Source organism: Gopherus flavomarginatus, chromosome 3 (genome assembly GCF_025201925.1).
Source record: "Gopherus flavomarginatus isolate rGopFla2 chromosome 3, rGopFla2.mat.asm, whole genome shotgun sequence".
In the NCBI taxonomy this organism is placed as follows: Eukaryota; Metazoa; Chordata; order Testudines; family Testudinidae; genus Gopherus; species Gopherus flavomarginatus.
The window spans coordinates 166,604,151-166,621,474 of NC_066619.1; the positions used below are offsets into that span (position 1 = coordinate 166,604,151).

Below are 17,324 nucleotides of genomic sequence, written 5' to 3' on the forward strand. Positions count from 1 at the left end.
AGGAGGGGTATTTTTTGGGTGTTTGAGAGGGAGAGAGGTGGAGAGGGGGAGGCGAGGGATGAAAAAGAGAAAAGTTATTGGAGCTTTTTCATATCCTACTTAATCACAGTCATATGTCAGGCTTTTTCAAGCAAGAAAGGAGGGAGTGATGGCTGTTGAAATTTGTTGCCTGCTGGAATTCTACAAGTGAGCTGTGCTGTGTGGTAAGTTCTGTGGCTTGGTTTCTGCCTTAATGAATAGAGCCTTTCCACAGCTGCCAAGCCTGCAGCAAATGTGGCCAAGGGATTTATTATGAAATGTACCAAATCTTGGCATGGAGCTAATTGCGTATAACAAGAAGCGTGCTGGAAACTCGGACCTGAAAGGTGACAAATGCAGAAAGTGTTCTATTTCTGACTTCTGAAAGAGGTTTTGTGTCAGAATGTCTCTATGTCTGTGCTCATTGCTAATGAGCTTCCAAACAAGTGTTATGTTTTCTGTTGTTTAACTCGGTTAAGATAAATGATGGTTTCCTTTTTGGATTTTTATTTCATAACCATCTGAAAGAGTAATCACTATATAGTTGTAGCACTTCAAGTCCTCTAACTAAATGTTGAGGAGCTGTTCTCAATGTTTGTGAAACATGCATGTGAAGTGAGACAGATAAGAGTTGAAAGACACTTTGCTAGATACTGAAAATTTCAAATATTTAAGCTGAAAATTCAGACCTGAAAACAAAGCTTCAAAAATATCAAAGGTGAAACTAATAGCATTTGTTAAGGTATATGGGAATATTTAATATTATTGACAAAATATTAATGGGAGGAATGTTAGTCGCTGGGATTTCAGAGTTCATTGAACTTGATATAGTTGTATATATGCCTTCTATGCTTATTTTCTGGAGTTGATTATTTGTGTGTGCGCTAAATAGGACTATTCCATGGTAATTCTTAAGCAAAACAGCAGGCCAGCTTCATTTGTCCTTTCTACCATCTCTTGCTCTTTTTTTCATATTTTCATAGTACTTGTAGTTTTTTAAAAATACCTTTTGACCTTTGCTGTCTAATAGGATTAATCTTTCTCTCTGCAGACACATTGAGGTGAACAATACTATGTTCGCCTCTTGAGGTCAGTGTGTGACTCTCAAAGCCATCAGATGATCTCCATGTGTGACACCAAAAGTCAGAGGTATTTCAGAGAAGGGAAGGAAAATTGATAGAAAATTTAGAGTGCAGTGAGGCCAAAATCTTTTAAAACCCCCGGGGATGCTCATTCAGGGCAGCAGAAGATATACACAGAAGTTAGACTGATTTACAGATTGTTTGCTGAACTATAATTCATGTTTAAACCAGTGTGATGGAGAAGGTGTGGTCAGGATTGTGATGAGGAAGCAAAGAAGTGCCCTATTGACTTGCTACCAATAAATCTGTAATGACATGCTTTTAATATTGAACTGGAAGCATCAGCTTTAAAAAAAAATTAGCTTTCATGTTAATGTTTGAAACAGCAACCAAAAGAGAATGATGTATGTTAAAGTAATACAGAATTATAGAATCACCGAGATTCTCAAAAGCATTGTGTCCCACTGACAGAACACATGCTCCTAAATCCATTAGGCACTTCTGAAAATCTCCCCCATAGCACTAAGAGGTGGGACAAAAACCTAAACCATCCTCCTTCCTGTACAGGATGTACAGTACTGTTTGTAGGTATTTAGATTTAAACAATATTAGGATTGAGGCGTAAACCCACAGAAAAATTCAAATGATGCACATGATCTATCTTCAACTCAGTTTTGTTGTGCCTAATGACTGCATCTTTTTTGGTCCATTTTCAAAAGAAGGGTAGTTCCTTTCTTAAAATTTGTGGATCTGTTCGGCAGCTTGCGAGCCTAGGATGGTTAAATCCAATCAAATTTATCTTGTCACCTTCATGATATTTTTCATGACGATTCTTCCTTGTATTACTTAGCATTGTGCTACTGGCAAGAGGAGTGAGAGTTCTGGGTACATGGCTGAGTCAGACAGGCAAGATTCCCCAGTTGTTGAATAATCTTCCCTGATAGCATGTGGGTTTCTGATTCCCTTCCAGTGGTGGGCGTTCTCTGAAGGTCACAGATTCAAACTTCATTGACAGCTGAGTTCCCTGGTGGACAGGATAGAGTGGGTTGAGGCTGCACTATCCTGGTTGATAGTGTAAACAAGTTTCCCTGGTGCAAGCTTACCTGCTCCATGCAGTGAATTTTTTGAGTGCGGGGGAGCATAATCTTGATACCTACTGTTCCATTGAGTGCACAAGGGGAGCAGTCCCTGCACTTTCTTGAAAATAACTGATTTTGCCTAGTGCCCGAAGGGGCACACCCCATGCTGCAGAGGAAAGCGGAATGTCTTTATCTGGAAACTTGCACTTTAAACTGCCAAAATTTTATACTAGGCATTCTCAGTCTGGTATTTTCAATCATTAAGATATACGTGATTTCAGAAATAGATGTTTGTAAATTATATAAAGTGTATAATCCTGAGAAGTGTATATATTTTTTTCTAATTCATATAATTAAAAAATGGCTCAAAAGGGATTCTGAAATTTTCTAGATATACTAATGTTTTTGCTGAGATCAGATGTGGAAAGTTTAATCGCAAAAGGACTAACTTTGCAAAAAGTCTGTGTTTGGGGGGGAAAAGATAGAATGGAAACTGATTTGCAATATTATCAATTGTCTACCTTAGGTCAGACTAGATAAGGGATTGGCAACCTTTCAGAAGTTGTGTGCCGAGTCTTCATTTATTCACTCAAAGTTAAGGTTTCGTGTGCCAGTAAGACATTTTAACGTATTTAAGGTCTTTTTCTTGAAGTCTATAACATATTACTAAACTATTGTTGTATGTAGATTAAATAAGGTTTAGAAAATGTTTAAGAAGCTTCATTTAAAATTAAATTAAAATGCAGAGCCCCCCGGACCGGTGGCCAGGACCTGGGCAGTGTGAGTGCCACTGAAAATCAGCTTGTGTGCTGCCTTTGGCACGCGTGCCATAGGTTGCCTACCCCTGGACTAGATGATCATAATGGTCCCTTCTGACCTTAAAGTCTATGATTCTATAATTTTTTGAAAAGTGTCCATTTCCAGGTAAAAAAGATACATATTTGTTTAACTAGAAATGCCTGAGGTACTCATTTTCATAATACATAGTTTTGAGTATATAACAACAGCAGCACAGTAAATTGTTAGTTTTATACTTAGATGTCATAGGCAGTTTGTCAAACCTTAAACCACATGCTATCAATGTGGCTACTACCTACTCTTGTTATAGTATGTTAAATACCGAGAAAGGTAATCTGCCGTAGTTCAGGCTGATCCATAAACTGCTGTAATGCGGCTCTCACATTTCAGTAACTCACTGCTGGTATTTCCCACCCTGGCTGTACTGTGTGGTGCTTGTTGGGAAAGTTGACAGGCACGCAAAGTAAAGTGTGCAAATGAAGGAAAGAACAGAATATAAGCATGCTACCTGTATACTTCTTTCCCAAAAGGTTTGGTCTGGGATGCACAATGTAAGTTAAAGAAAGCCTCAAGTAGCTTTCAGGTGAGCATCTGACACATACTGCATGTTGCAAATCACCCTAGGTTTCACTGATCTTGGTATATGGCTAAACTATTCTTTAACAATTTTTTCAGTGTATTAGGCCCAGATAATCTTTTCTTTGACATTAACACATATATCTTCTCTTTCACCATTTTTCTCCACAACAATTAGACTAACCTTTGCAATGAGTCTTTCATAAGTGGGTTTTGGTATTGAATTGGCAGCATCAGCTTTAAAAAGGAAGAAAAAAAGAAGCAAAAATGGTTGGATAATGACTTTACTTCAAACATCATTAGTGACCAGAAAAAAATGATATATATTAAAGTAACATAGAATGAATCATAGGAGGGGATTCTCTAAAGCACAAAGTCTCATTACCTTTTTACAGCTCTTCAGATTTCTGGGGGCAGATCCTTACCTACTGTAACTTGTCATAGCTCCATGTGCACAATTTGTACCAGCTGAGGGGGTCTAGCCTCTGGTCTTTTATGTATTAATGATATGTACTGCTCTACATAAAGCCCCAGTCTTGAATTTGTGGTGCACTATGTTAGTGTGGAGACCAGTGGTTTCATTGGAGATCCACTCAGGCACAGTGTTCAACCTGTGTGCACTGGATTTCAGCATCAGTGCCTAAGTACATAACCACACAATTCTGAAGTCTATAGAATAGAATACTGTGCAGGTCACCCAGCCAGCAAACCACATAAAAGATAATATTTTTAGCTCTTATATTGAGTCTTTCATCTCAGGATCTCAAAGCACTTTCCACTAAACCTGGCACTTCTGTGATGCTGGTAAATATTATAGTAATTTTGCATATGGGTAAACTGGCACATCAAAGTTTCCCTTTTAGACACACACATCCATAGGCAAAAAGGACAACCATTAAGAAGACAAGATAAGTATATTATGGAGAACTTGCATGTGAAGCTCCAGTAAAAATAGTTATTCATTGTTAATGTGGCTGCAAATATTGGTGAATATCCCTCCCACAAAATACTATGCCATTTTCTGCATAATTGTTGAATGGTATGGTCATATGTTTAATATTTTTTTGTTGTTGTTAACCCTCAACTTGGTTTTATATACAAAAAGAGCAGGCTAAGCATATTACGAATGTCAGATAAGGCTATTGAATGTGATTTTGGTTACATAATTGTCACTTTCATTTTGGCATGACGGATCGCTTGACAGTTAAATACAGTGGGTACGCTTAAAAAGCACAGTATTCCCTATCTAAGTATAAGGAATATCACTAGAACTGGTAAGACCGCTAAAACTGGAATGCACTTTTTACATTTGCCCACTGTATCAATTCATTCTTATAACTCATTAATTTTAAAACCATCAGGCATTTACATTAAGTTGGGGGTGTTACTTCAGGCCATGAGGCTTGAAAGGAGTGAGAGACCAGTTTTCTGCATGAACAAGACAGATCAGGTTCACACCATTTTATAGGGGCAAACCTGTGTCCAGAATTGTGTCTTGTTGAGTTTTGGTAAGTTTTTCTCAGAGATGCCGTGTGTATATTAGGGGGTTTGGTTGGGGAGATCTTACAGTTCAGTCCATGAATCTCATGGCTAGTAAAATTAGGTGAGTAAGGTATTGCAGTTGGCTTAGATTGTCTATGCCTGCCTAAAGGATCTCAGAGTGCTAGCAAAAAATGATCATAAATCCTTTAAGCACATTTCCCAGACCTGAAGAAGAGCTCTGTGAAACTTGAAAGCTTGTCTCCCCCTCACCAACAGAGGTAGCTCCAATAAAAGATCTTACCTCACCCATCTTTTAACTCTAATATTCTGGGACCAACATGGTTACAACAACACTGCATACAACCAGTCAGACAGTCAACATCAAAAGATGGCAGAGGCTTTATGCTCATTTTTTGCTAGCACTCTGCTATCCTTTAGGCAGGCATACATGTTTGCCAAATAAAGGAACCTGAATGAAGAGACTGAAGCTGAACTGACTTCTTGGGGAACTGAATGGAAGAGATCTTGAGGAAACCCCAATCCCCTGGGAACAACTCTAGCATGATAACGATGGCAGCTAAATATGTAGGTGGTGAAGTCATTTTTGTGTGTGTTGGGATATTTGGAGGTTTGTGTTTCTGCATGATGCACTTAATTTTCCTTTTGTTGTTTTAGTTTAGTTATTTTGTTGAAATTGGATTGATGCTTATAGTTACAAATGCATTCCCATTGTAGCAATTATCAGCTTCTTATTATGATTTTTTTTGATTTTCTACCTTTTTTGGGCTGAAATCTGGCAATTTTAATTTCAACCCAAGAATTAGTATTTTGGTAAATTTGAGCAAAAACATTTCAACTGTGTGTGTGTGTGTGTGTGTGTTTTGCTTTGGGATTGTTGTTTTTAAGAACAAAGAGTGAAAAAATATGTTTCCTATGAGAATAACTGTATTGCAGCCTATTTTTTCAATGACTGTAGTGCTTCAGAGGTTTGATTTATACTTCTGAATTGGCAGGGAGATAATCCCTAACTCACAGGTGTGTGTGGCTCATTGGTCTGGTTGCAATTTGTGAAAATTATATGAGTTTGTGAAAAGGACTTTGGGCGTGTGCACTGAATTCCTTTAATGTGGTCTGTCAACAGCCTGCCAACATTCTATTGGCATGTGTAGTGTAAGCATCTTGACCTCCTTATGCTTGCTTAGTAAAGAAGTCCTAGACAGAGCCCTATCTCCTTCAGAAAATAAGTATAGGTGAGTGTGGAAGAAGGCAGGGGTCAAGGGATCCGTGTTGTATATGATACAGAAAGGTGTGCCTGGAATGAAGCAAGGACTCTTTCTTATGCATTGCCTGTATAGCTCCTAACAGAGCACTTTCATTTCATTTAGTTAATTTTCTTTTTAAAAGTGTAGGAAATTCCATGAAGCACCTACGTTGAAAAGGTGTTAAGAATGAAAAGGGAAGGTGAGAAAATAACAAAATACAGGTTGTATGTACAGCTTTAACTCTGCGCTCTTGTGCACATGTATTGCATTCGTCTTTTTGGTGTAATTTAAAGACAGCCTTCATCTGAACAAAAGCTGTGTGGGGAACCTTAACTTTATTTCCGGACTCTTGAGTGCTTCACATTAACATTCTTCTAATATGTGTTTTTTGGGTTTGTATGTTTGTTTGTTACTTTGGTAAGGAATATCCATAAATTCCCTCGCAGTTTTTTGGCACTAACGGTATGTTTACATTTGCAGTGGTGTGTAGAGTACAGCCCCTGCATTCCCAGCTAGCATGAATATCAAAAACAGTGTAGATGATGTGGGACTGCTCAGGCAAGTAGAGTATAAACATGCCAGAACCATGGAGTATAGACCGTACACAACTCTCTACGTGCCCAAGTAGTGTCTCCCACGTCTGCACTGTTGTTTTTAGTAGTGTGTCCCACAGCCTCCTCACTGCTAGAGTCTTTTCCCCACCACAGTGAAAGGCTCTGGCAGTAGGGAAAGGCTCCAGCAGGTCACTGCTGGCAGAGCCTTTCTGTGCTTCCTCTCCCCTGGCAGAGCCTTTCACTGACATGTGTAGTTACATATCGCAGTATGGCTGCAGTCTGCTTTTCACTTTAGTGTGTAGCTACATGTACCCCGTGTGCTGCTGCATGGATAGACAAGACGCAAGTCTTATTTTCTGGACTGTTTTCTGTGGGTACTCTATGACAGCTTCTTACTGTACGCACACCACTTCCGAATGGATTTCTCCTATCCCTAGATTTTGCCTGTGAACTGGTTAAAGGCCTGTATTGTGTTCTTAATCCTAAAAACATCTGCCTGTCCTTTGGAGCAGTAAGACCATTTGATAAGAATGCTTCACATCAACAGTTAGTGGGTCAAAGCTCAAATGAAGTACTTGTGAAACCCAATGCGTCCTGACATGAGCAGTAAAACATCGCTTGAGCATATATGGATTTGTGTGCAGCAGGCTTACTGAATCAGCAGAAGGCAATGTGGTATCCAAGAGAAAGGAAGTTTAACTAGCAATCTTGAATCATTTTGTGATAGCTGCATGGCCAGAATCACCCATCTGCCTGTCCCCCAGCATAAGAAATATCAAAAGATTCGTGAAGCTGGATTTTTATATTAGAGCACCTTCTCCAATTTTAGAGTTTTCCACTTAGCAAAAAACTTTCCTTCTCAGTTCATGATCCTAATAGGCACATAAAGGAAACGCTGTAATCCAAGCCAAAAAAAATTTTTTTTGCAGGAATGTTATCGACTAGCTGTCAGGAGAGCTATAATAAGCTTATCTAGGAGACCTAAGAAGTATAAAATTTGAGAGATTCTCTTTCCTTTTCATTAAAATAAACTGGAATTGTTCAAGAAATCCTCAAAGAACTCCTTGCCAAGAAACTCATAAGGTTGAAAATGAAGATTGTATATAAAGCATTACAATGTGTACAATAGATAGCTGTTGGCTCTTGGACAAAAGTACAGAAGTTCCACTTCTAGTGGTTTGCAAAATAGCTTTACTTTTGTATGTTGATATTGTTGAGAAGTGCTACACGGTTGAGCTTTTTAAGCTTTTCCAGTGCTTTATTATTACTATTACTACTAGTTAGTTAGGTTGTACCAAGGCCTTGTCTATACTATGGGGACTATAGCAGCGTAACTATGACACCATAGCTCTGCTGGCATAACCTAATATAGATGCAGCATACAGTGGTGGAAGCAGATTTACCATTGTTCCAGGACCACCCCTTCTCTGAGCAATGGTAGCTATGTTGACGGAATCCTTCTTCCATTGACCTTGCTGCTTCTACCAGTGGGCTAGGTCAGCATAGCTACAGCACTCAGGGGTGTGGACCAGTACAGACCAGGTCTAAGTCTGTACATGGCATTTTACAGTCAAATATGCGTACTAGGCCCCTGCCTTGAAAAGTTTACAATATAAATACTTGCATAGGATACAAATACAGATGGCACACCTGGACACTTTCAGCCCTAAGGTCTGTGGATTTAAAACAGAGGTAAAAGTATTGCTGTTTGGATTAAGAAATATGTGAATTATGGATTGAAGAATTAACTGTTAATGTAAATTGCAGACTTGGATCTTCAGCACTTTACTAATGAATTGGCAATTTCAAATAAAATGTTCAGGTAACATTTCTATTTACATTATTTTCTGCTATAAGCAACTTCTGGGGAACATTAGTTTTAAGTAGTCAAATGAAAACGTATGACTTGTTACATCTTTTGATATTGCATGTGTTAAAAGTTGTATCTGGGACAACTTCTTAATTTTACATGTGTGCAGGGTATGGTGATCAGAAATTCAGTTTTTGATAGGTCACAAATGGTTAATGACGTCTCTATTAGTCTTGGACAAAGAAAAGCCTCATTAAGGGGGAAGAGGAGAACAATATATTGACTGACTTCTATAAGAAAACAGGTTTAACTCTCCTGCAGCAATTCATTTTATTTTGGACAAGTTAGGGCTTGTCTACACAGGTACATGCAGGAAAACTAATTCAAATGAACTAAATGTGAATTTAAACTGTGGTAAGCTGCATTAAAGCCTTATGTGGACGCACTCATTCAGAATTAAAGTAACCTTAATTCGTTTTAGTTAAATTCTCCTAACATAAATTAAGGCCACTTCAAATGGACACTTTTAGTTAATTTGTATTAGTTTTCCTTCTAGTCCCTATGTAGACACGCCCTTATAGGGGAAAAGGCTTATTCAGCATCTCAGGGTGATTTCTTCTCTGAATCTTCAAGGCCTGTATGAATATGGGTTCTCAGCAAGTTAAATTTAATTAAAATGATACCCTGCACAAGTGTGCCATAGCAGCCAAAAGGGATACTCTTCATGATGGGATTGCAAGGGACCGAGAGGGGGCAAGGGGTCACTGTGACCTTGTTATAGGGCTGCAGGACTGCAATTCTGATTGGTCATTACCCTGGCTATACAAAGGTGGGAAGCTGCTTACTCCATTCCTTCCAACTGCACAGTTATGTAAGGCTTGTTGCATCAAACCTTAGAAATATACTGAAGTAATAATCAAAAGTAGTCATGTTGATTTCATCTTCATTCAAAAGAGTGGGGAAAAGAAAATAAGTGTCTTAAAGTGAAAACAGAAAAATGTGCTGTAGATGGAAATGGGAAGTAATTAGTTTATAAAACACTGCATAGAAAATATCCCTAAAAGCATTGTAAAAGACTTTTTAAAGTATTTATCTTTTATAGTTGCACTTCTTTAAAGTGTGTTCTCTTAACAACTCTAGGCACTTTGCTACTATGTAAAATATACAAAATTGATTTTAAAAATCCAGAAATATGTAATGAATGAAAAGAAACCCAGATTAAGAATAATGTTAATCCCAAAAGTAATAATCACCCCATACACATACCTATACACACACTCCACATTTCTCAATCCAGCCTCTCGTCTAAAGCCCAAACATACAGATGAGCTTTGCAGGTTGGGTATCTTGGTTCTCCTGTACCACAGGGTGGGAAGTGCCTTCCAGATCTGAGGGCCACTCATGGTAAATACCCTGCCAACAACCCCTGCTGCTTTTTAAAACATTTAATGCCCTAGGGCCTGATTCAGAGCCCATAAAATTAATAGACTCCTGTTGACTTCATTGGGCACTGAATCAGGCCTTAAGAAGTCAAATGTATATAATTTACATTCCATGCGGTGCCATATTTATTTATTTAACTTTTTAAATATATTTTTACAAATGTTACTGTGGTGTATTGAGAACTGCATTGGAATTGCAAGCTATTGCTTAAAGAATGGGTAATGGATGTTTCCTGGTCTTGCTTACAGGCTGGAGTGCTCTGTAGTGAAGCATGAGATCTAATTTGAGAGACACAGTTAGTTTGGAAAAAGCCAGCCTAGAACAAGGTGGGGTGAGTGAATGAGTTGTTCCTCTCTGCTTTGCAGAGCAGCCTGTTCTGTGTGTCTTTCTTTCTGGTTATTAAGTGTTCTGGATTCTAAGAATAAAAGTAATGTTACTTTGCTACCTTCCAGAAAGAGTTTTATATTTTTTATCTACATTCTTGTCTGTATGCCATGAACATAACAGCTACTAAAGACTCATTACTGATTGCCCTTCACAAAACAACTTCTCTGGTTCATGTTGTATCTGCCACCTGTTAGCCAGAACCCACTGGACTCTGTCGGGTAGCCTACTCCCTTTCCAGTGACTGGACTCACTTTGTGTGCATTCTACATGCTATCCTAGCTCAGGGTTTAATAGAGTTTTCTTCTCTTGCTGTGGTGTGGGAGTCATGCAGGGTTCAGTTCAGCTCTTAGTTATTTGTTTGTACCTGATCCTGCATCCCTTACTCATGTTAGTTCCAAGATTGGTCCCAAAATATCTTACATTTCACATCATTTAGGAATATGTTATTAGCGCTGCATTGAAAATCTTGGGAGTAGATACAAAAATTTTGACTCTCATTGGTTATTGTAGCACCTAGGAGTCCTAGCCATGGACTAGGACCCTACTGTCCTGCTTCATGGTACTGAACAAAAAGACATTCCCAGCTCCAAAGACCATATATGAAATTTTAATTCTTTATCCTTCCTGAATTGTGTTTTGTGTCTCCCGATATATGTGGTGTGACATAAGTGATGATGTATAACAATACAAGAAACTGTCAGTTTATACTTCACAGATTGTTTTGTAAGAAAATTTGGGTGCCATTTAGTGACCTGTATTAGATTCAGGCAGGCAATCACTGGCTAATTTATTACAAACATTACTGAAGCTAAAGTTAATCAGGCCAATTTCTCCTGAATGCCGAATGATGATGCAGTAACTAAATTTGCCATGCCCAGTTGTGATAGGACTTACATACAATTAACCATTCCTTCCTGCCTGCTCCAGTTATGATTCACAGTTATGACTTTGCATGTACAGTACTGGTGATTTATTGCCAGATATTTTACTGTAACAGCTCTGGAGAATGACAGGTTGTTACTTTCCAGGCTCAGAGTGTGGGCTGGCTTGGGAGGGATATGGGTTGTGGAAGGGAAAGAGAAAATGGGGGTTAGAAATAACCTGCCAGTTGTAATATTCAGAACCTTTATATAAACAGACTGGAATGAAAACAAAGATTTTTATTTGGAAACCTGTAGCATATCCAATCATAACATTCCATGCTGAGCTATATGCACAGTTTTAGAAAGACACTACAGTGTAGTAGATCAGGCCCGCAACTCTATTCACTGCTTGCTTTGTGTACAGTTTTACGTCAGTCTGCTTAAAGGTGTATTTTTACCCTGCAGCCATTAAAGGGGGGTGGAGAGGCAGTGGTTCGGGGGCAGGGGAGGGAAATAGCTGGGATAACAGTAGTAAATTGGAATAGCAGTGCCTATGTTTAATCTGAATGATAGGTACTTGTTTGTGATAGAAAGTCAAAAGATAAAATTCATGCTTTTGCTCATCTCTAAAATAGTATTTTTAAAAGTCAGAAATACACTGAGTTTCAACTATGTTGACTATAAAATAACTGTGTTTAAAATAATATCAAGATTCTGCCTTCAACAGCAGAGCAAAGACATTTAGAGTTAAAGCTGATGTTATTCTTTAACACAGTTGTTGTCGCTAGGCTCTACAGCTATTACAGAGTTCAATCCTATGAGGTACTGAGCACTTTTTATTCCCACAGACCTCAGCGTTCTGCAGGATCAAACTGCAGAATGCTCATACCATTAAATATTATGTACCTTATAAAATTGGTGACCAGCATAGTTAGAAAAATTCTCTAACATCCATTCTCCTGTCTCCATGCAATCCTAGCTTGAGCATGTAGACTGGGAAATTGGTTTAATCTAATTTGGGAAGGGAGGGAAAACTCTCACAGTAGCACTAATGTCATAACCTATTCCCAGATTTGGACCTTAGCGTCCAAAATATGGGGGTTAGCTTGAAAACCTCCAAGCTTAGTTACCAGCTTGGACCTGGTAAAGCTGCCACCACCGAAAAAATTAGAGTGTTTTGGGGCACTCTGGTCCCCCCAAAAACCTTCCCTGGGGACCCCAAGACCAAATTCCTTGAGTCTCACAACAAAGGGGAATAAACCATTTCCCTTCCCTTCTCCCTTCCAGGTGTTCCCTCCCTGGGTTCTGTTGATTACTGATTACTCTCGCCCCTCGCTCCACCGATATGGTCACAAGGTGCCCATTATCTACCGGGTAATGAGTGTTGGGATAGGGCGGAGGTTCGATCACTGGATGCCCTCGGGAGGGGTGACAAGTGCCCCGAAGGTAGCAAGGGGGATAACGCAAACAATCAGTCGTGGGGTTAAAAATTGAGGTTTTATTGAATGGGTCACAGGTGAGGATAAGGAACAACTCAATACTAGTTACAACTTGGGCTTACAATATAAAACCAGAACAAATAATAAAAATACTGCAATTACAAACAGAAGCTGACCCTGGTACCTCTCTAGGTCCCAGTAGTTATTCAGGTCCTTCCAAGGGTTAGTAAGGGTGCTGTTGGTGCTATTATTAAGCATAAATGCAATTACTCATCTAAATAAAAGCAAAATGCAATAAAACAACTAAAGTTTGCCGTGAGACTCCGGCTTACAATACGATACAGACTCAGTTAGCTAACAAAAATAGCAAAATCAGCACCTAGGCATACTCACACACACAAACCACGAAAGTTTCATCATCACCGGCAATCAGGTAGGCTCCTTAAAACACGCGGCCGAGGGAGACCTCGAGTTGATCAGGCTCGGTTACATGGTCCAGCTTTTTTCGTTTTCTCCCTGTCCACTGCATACACACTGGGCAATTTATAAGGGTAATGACGTGTTCAATTTTTTGGCCAGGTTTCTCCTAATTAGGAGATTTACAGGTGCCTCGTTACCACCCTCAGGGAGGGGGGGGGGGTTTCCTAGAAATTGCTGACCACAAAATTTGCCTAGCCCCAACGGTAACTCTCGGAAATGTTTTTCGCTTGAGAGTGCGTGCTTGCTCGTTTCCTGAACATGGAGGCCAGGGCAAAAGCTGCTTAAAGCTGTAGCACTAACACAGGCACTAACAGGTTCCTGGAGAGTTACACAGAAGCAAGCTCCGTGAATCTAAACAGAGGGACTCCACCCTCTCTATTTCCAGTCCTGGAAACACAAGGAGAGAGAGCCAATCTCTCCCCCACCCCTATCCATCACCCAGAGGGAATGCAAAGTCAGGCTAGTAAATCTAACACACACAGATTTCCCCCTGACTTCTTCCTCCCACCAATTCCCTGGTGAGCACAGACTCAGTTCCCTGGAGTTCCCCACTAAAGAAAAACTCCAACAGGTCTTAAAAAGAAATCTTTATGTAAAAAGAAAGAAAAATACATAAAAATGGTCTCTCTGTATTAAGGTGACAAATACAGGGTCAATTGCTTAAAAGAAATATGAATAAACAGCCTCATTCAAAAAGAACACAATTCAAAACACTCCAGCAACTACACACATGTAAATACAAAAGAAAACAATATAAACCTTACTGCCTTACTATATTTGTGCTTACAACTTGGAAACAGAAGATTAGAAAGCAAGAGACAGAAATCCTCTCATAGCCGAGAGAGAGACAGGCAGAAGACAAGAACCAAGGACTCACACACAAACTTCCCTCCACCCAGATTTGAAAAAGTCTTGTTTCCTGATTGGTCCTCTGGTCAGGTGTTTCAGGTTACTTCTTTCCAGGTGAAAGAGACATTAACCCTTAGCTATCTGTTTATGACAACTAATAACCCTTCTTGTGGACTACATAAAAAGTTCACTTCCTATGGCTATTAGACCCTGGTCTTGCAGATTGTTTTGCATAGGGAGACTGCTGTGTCCATGAGTAGAGCCCTACCAAATTCACGGTCCATTTTGGTCTATTTCATACTAACAGGATTTTTAAAGTAAGCTATTTAAATCTGAAATTTCACAGTGTTGTAACTGTAGGGATCATGGCTCAAAAAGGAGTTGTATGGTGGTCACAAGATTATTGTAGGGGCTGTTGTGGTACTTGTACCCTTACTTCTGTGCTGCTGCTGGTGGCAGCGCTGCCTTCAGAGCTGGGCAGCTGGAGAGCGACAGTTGCTAACTGGAAGCCCAGCTCTGAAGGCAGAGCCGCCACCAGCAGCAGCGCAGAAGTAAGGATGGCATGGTCTGGTATGGTACTGCTGTCCTTACTTGTGTGCTGCTGGTGCAGTGCAGAAATAAGGGTGACAATACCGTGACCCCCCCTTAAAACCATGTGATCTCCCCTGCAACTCTCTTTGGGTCAAGACCCCCAATTTGAGAAGCGCTGGTCTCCTCTGTGAAATATAGTCTTCCGTGTGTATTTACCCTATACTGTACATAGGGTAGTATGTACATATAAGAATATAAGAATGGCCGTACTGGTTCAGGCAAAAGGTCCATCCAGCCCAGTATCCTGTCTACCGACAGTGGCCAATGCCAGGTGCCCCAGAGGGAGTGAACCTAAAAGGTAATGATCAAGTGATCCTGCTGTCCATCACCACCCTCTGACAAACAGAGGCTAGGGACACCATTCCTTACACATTAATGGACTTAACCTCCATGAATTATCCAGTTCTCTTTTAAACCCTGTTATAGTTCTAGCCTTCACAGTCTCCTCGGGCAAGGAGTTCCACAAGTTGACTGTGAGCTGTGTGAAGAACTACTTCCTTTTATTTGTTTTAAACCAGCTGCCCATTAATTTCATTTGGTGGCCCCTAGTTCTTATATTATGGGAACAAGTAATTAACTTTCTTATTAACTTTTTCCACATCACTCATGATTTTATATACTGTACCTCCATCATATCCCCCCTTAGTCTCCTCTTTTTTCCAGGCTGAAAAGTGCTAGCCTCTTTAATCTCTCCGCATATGTGATCTGTTCCAAACCCCTAATCATTTTAGTTGCCCTTTTCTGAACCTTTTCTAATGCCAGTATGTCTTTTTTGAAACGAGGAGACCACATCTATGTGTGGTATTCAAGATGTGGATGTACCATGGATTTATATAAGGGCAATATGATATTCTCTGTCTTATTCTCTACTCCCTTTTTAATGATTCCTAACATCCTGTTTGCTTTTTTGACTGCCGCTGCACACTGCGTGGACGTCTTCAGAGAACTATCCATGATGACTCGAAGATGTTTTTCCTGATTAGTTGCAGCTAAATCAACCTCCATCATATTGTATGTATAGTTGGGGTTATTTTTCCCAATGTGTATTACTTGACATTTATCCACATTAAATTTCGTTTGCCATTTTGTTGCCCAGTCACTTAGTTTGGTGAGATCTTTTTGAAGTTTTTCACAGTCTGCTTTGGTCTTAACTTGTGCAGTTGAGTATCGTCTGCAAACTTTGCCACTTCACTTTTTACCCCTTTCTCCAGATCATACATAGTATAGGGTAAAAGCACAAAGACCACCAGATTTCACCAGGGGAGACCAGGTTTCACGGTCCGTGACGTGTTTTTCAAGGCCTTGAATTTGGTAGGGCCCTATCCATGAGGAACCCCATTGACAGCAGTGGGGCTCTGTAAGGGTACAAGAGTCAGCCCACAAGGAACAACTGTAGGACTGGCTTTCAGAGAGACCAGATAGCCCAGCATTGTCCTCCTTTGGAGGGACTGCCCCGCTGAACTGGCAGGTTTTAATCAAACTGAGGTTTTAAACCAGTTTTGGTAAAACTTCAAGACCTGTGGTCATGTCCCCCTTCAGGGAAAAAGAAGGCAGGGAGCTTAGCAGCCTACGTCCATGCTGCTTTAACAGGAGGGAAAGTGAGGAGTGGTGCCAGTGATTTTCAGAATGGGAGGGAGAATGAGGAAGCTGGAGACACTGCTGTTTCCTGTCTTTGAGTCACTGTTCTTTTAAGATGAAGGCGGTATAGGGAGCCCTGAGCTGGAGCCCTCTTGCTTTTACAGAAGAGGAGGGGCAGCGAGTGAAGAGCATAGCAGCCCGTGTGCAGGAGGAACTGAGGGCTGAGTCCTTCCTTACTTACCAGAGCACCAGGAACATACAGAGGTTCCCCTGCAGCATTTGTTGGTTTTAGGGCTGGGCTGAGGTGGAGTCATTGAGTTTTGTACTCAGGCGTATGGTTGGATCATTTCTGTAATTCCCTCAGTTGTAAAACCCCAAAGTGTCCAATTATGATTATTATCAACAGTGCCGAAGCTTCAGCTTATGTTGCATGTGTGCTATCCAGGTCTTTGGGAGTGAAGTTAGCGAAAAACTTTAAAAAAATTTCAGCTAAAAGATAATCAATTTAATGATATGGAAAATGATGCTCCATGTTGTGTGCAATTGTGTTTATTCAACAGGATTTCCCAGAAAAACTGATATTTGCTATTCATTTTGATAAATGTCCTGGTAACCCATACAGCCTGGGAGATGTGAATTTTTTTTTTCCTCTCATACTTTATTTAAGATTGAAATGCATCATGAAATGTCATTGGTTTATAATCTGTGTGGTGGTGTCATAAACAGATAGCTAAGGGTTAATGTCTCTTTCACCTGGAAAGGGGTAACAAACAACACCTGACCAGAGGACCAATCAAGAAACAAGACTTTTTCAAATCTGAGTGGAGGGAAGTCTTGGGTGTGAGTCCTTTGTTCTTGGTCTGTTCTCTTTCTGGGCTCTGAGAGTGACCACAGGAATCTCCAGGCTTTCTAATCTTCTGTTTCCAAGTTGTAAGTACAAGGATAGTAAGACAATAGGTTTATATTGTTTTTTTGTATTTACATGTGTGTAGTTGCTGGAATGTTTTAAATTGTGTTCTTTTTGGATAAGGCT

General features: G+C 39.9%; 1 protein-coding gene across 4 annotated transcripts in view; it reads left to right on the forward strand.

The window, feature by feature from the left end:
- The window catches only part of BMPR1B (bone morphogenetic protein receptor type 1B), a 403,289-nt gene that overhangs the window by 86,311 nt on the left and 299,654 nt on the right, over positions 1 to 17,324 (forward strand). The window contains exon 1 of one of the 4 annotated variants that reach the window (XM_050944052.1): positions 132 to 203. The exons of the other annotated variants lie outside the window; for them this stretch is intronic. The gene's annotated coding sequence lies outside the window, so the exon portion shown is untranslated. Of the gene's footprint in view, positions 1 to 131; positions 204 to 17,324 lie in introns of those variants that run through there. 4 annotated transcript variants of the gene reach the window in all.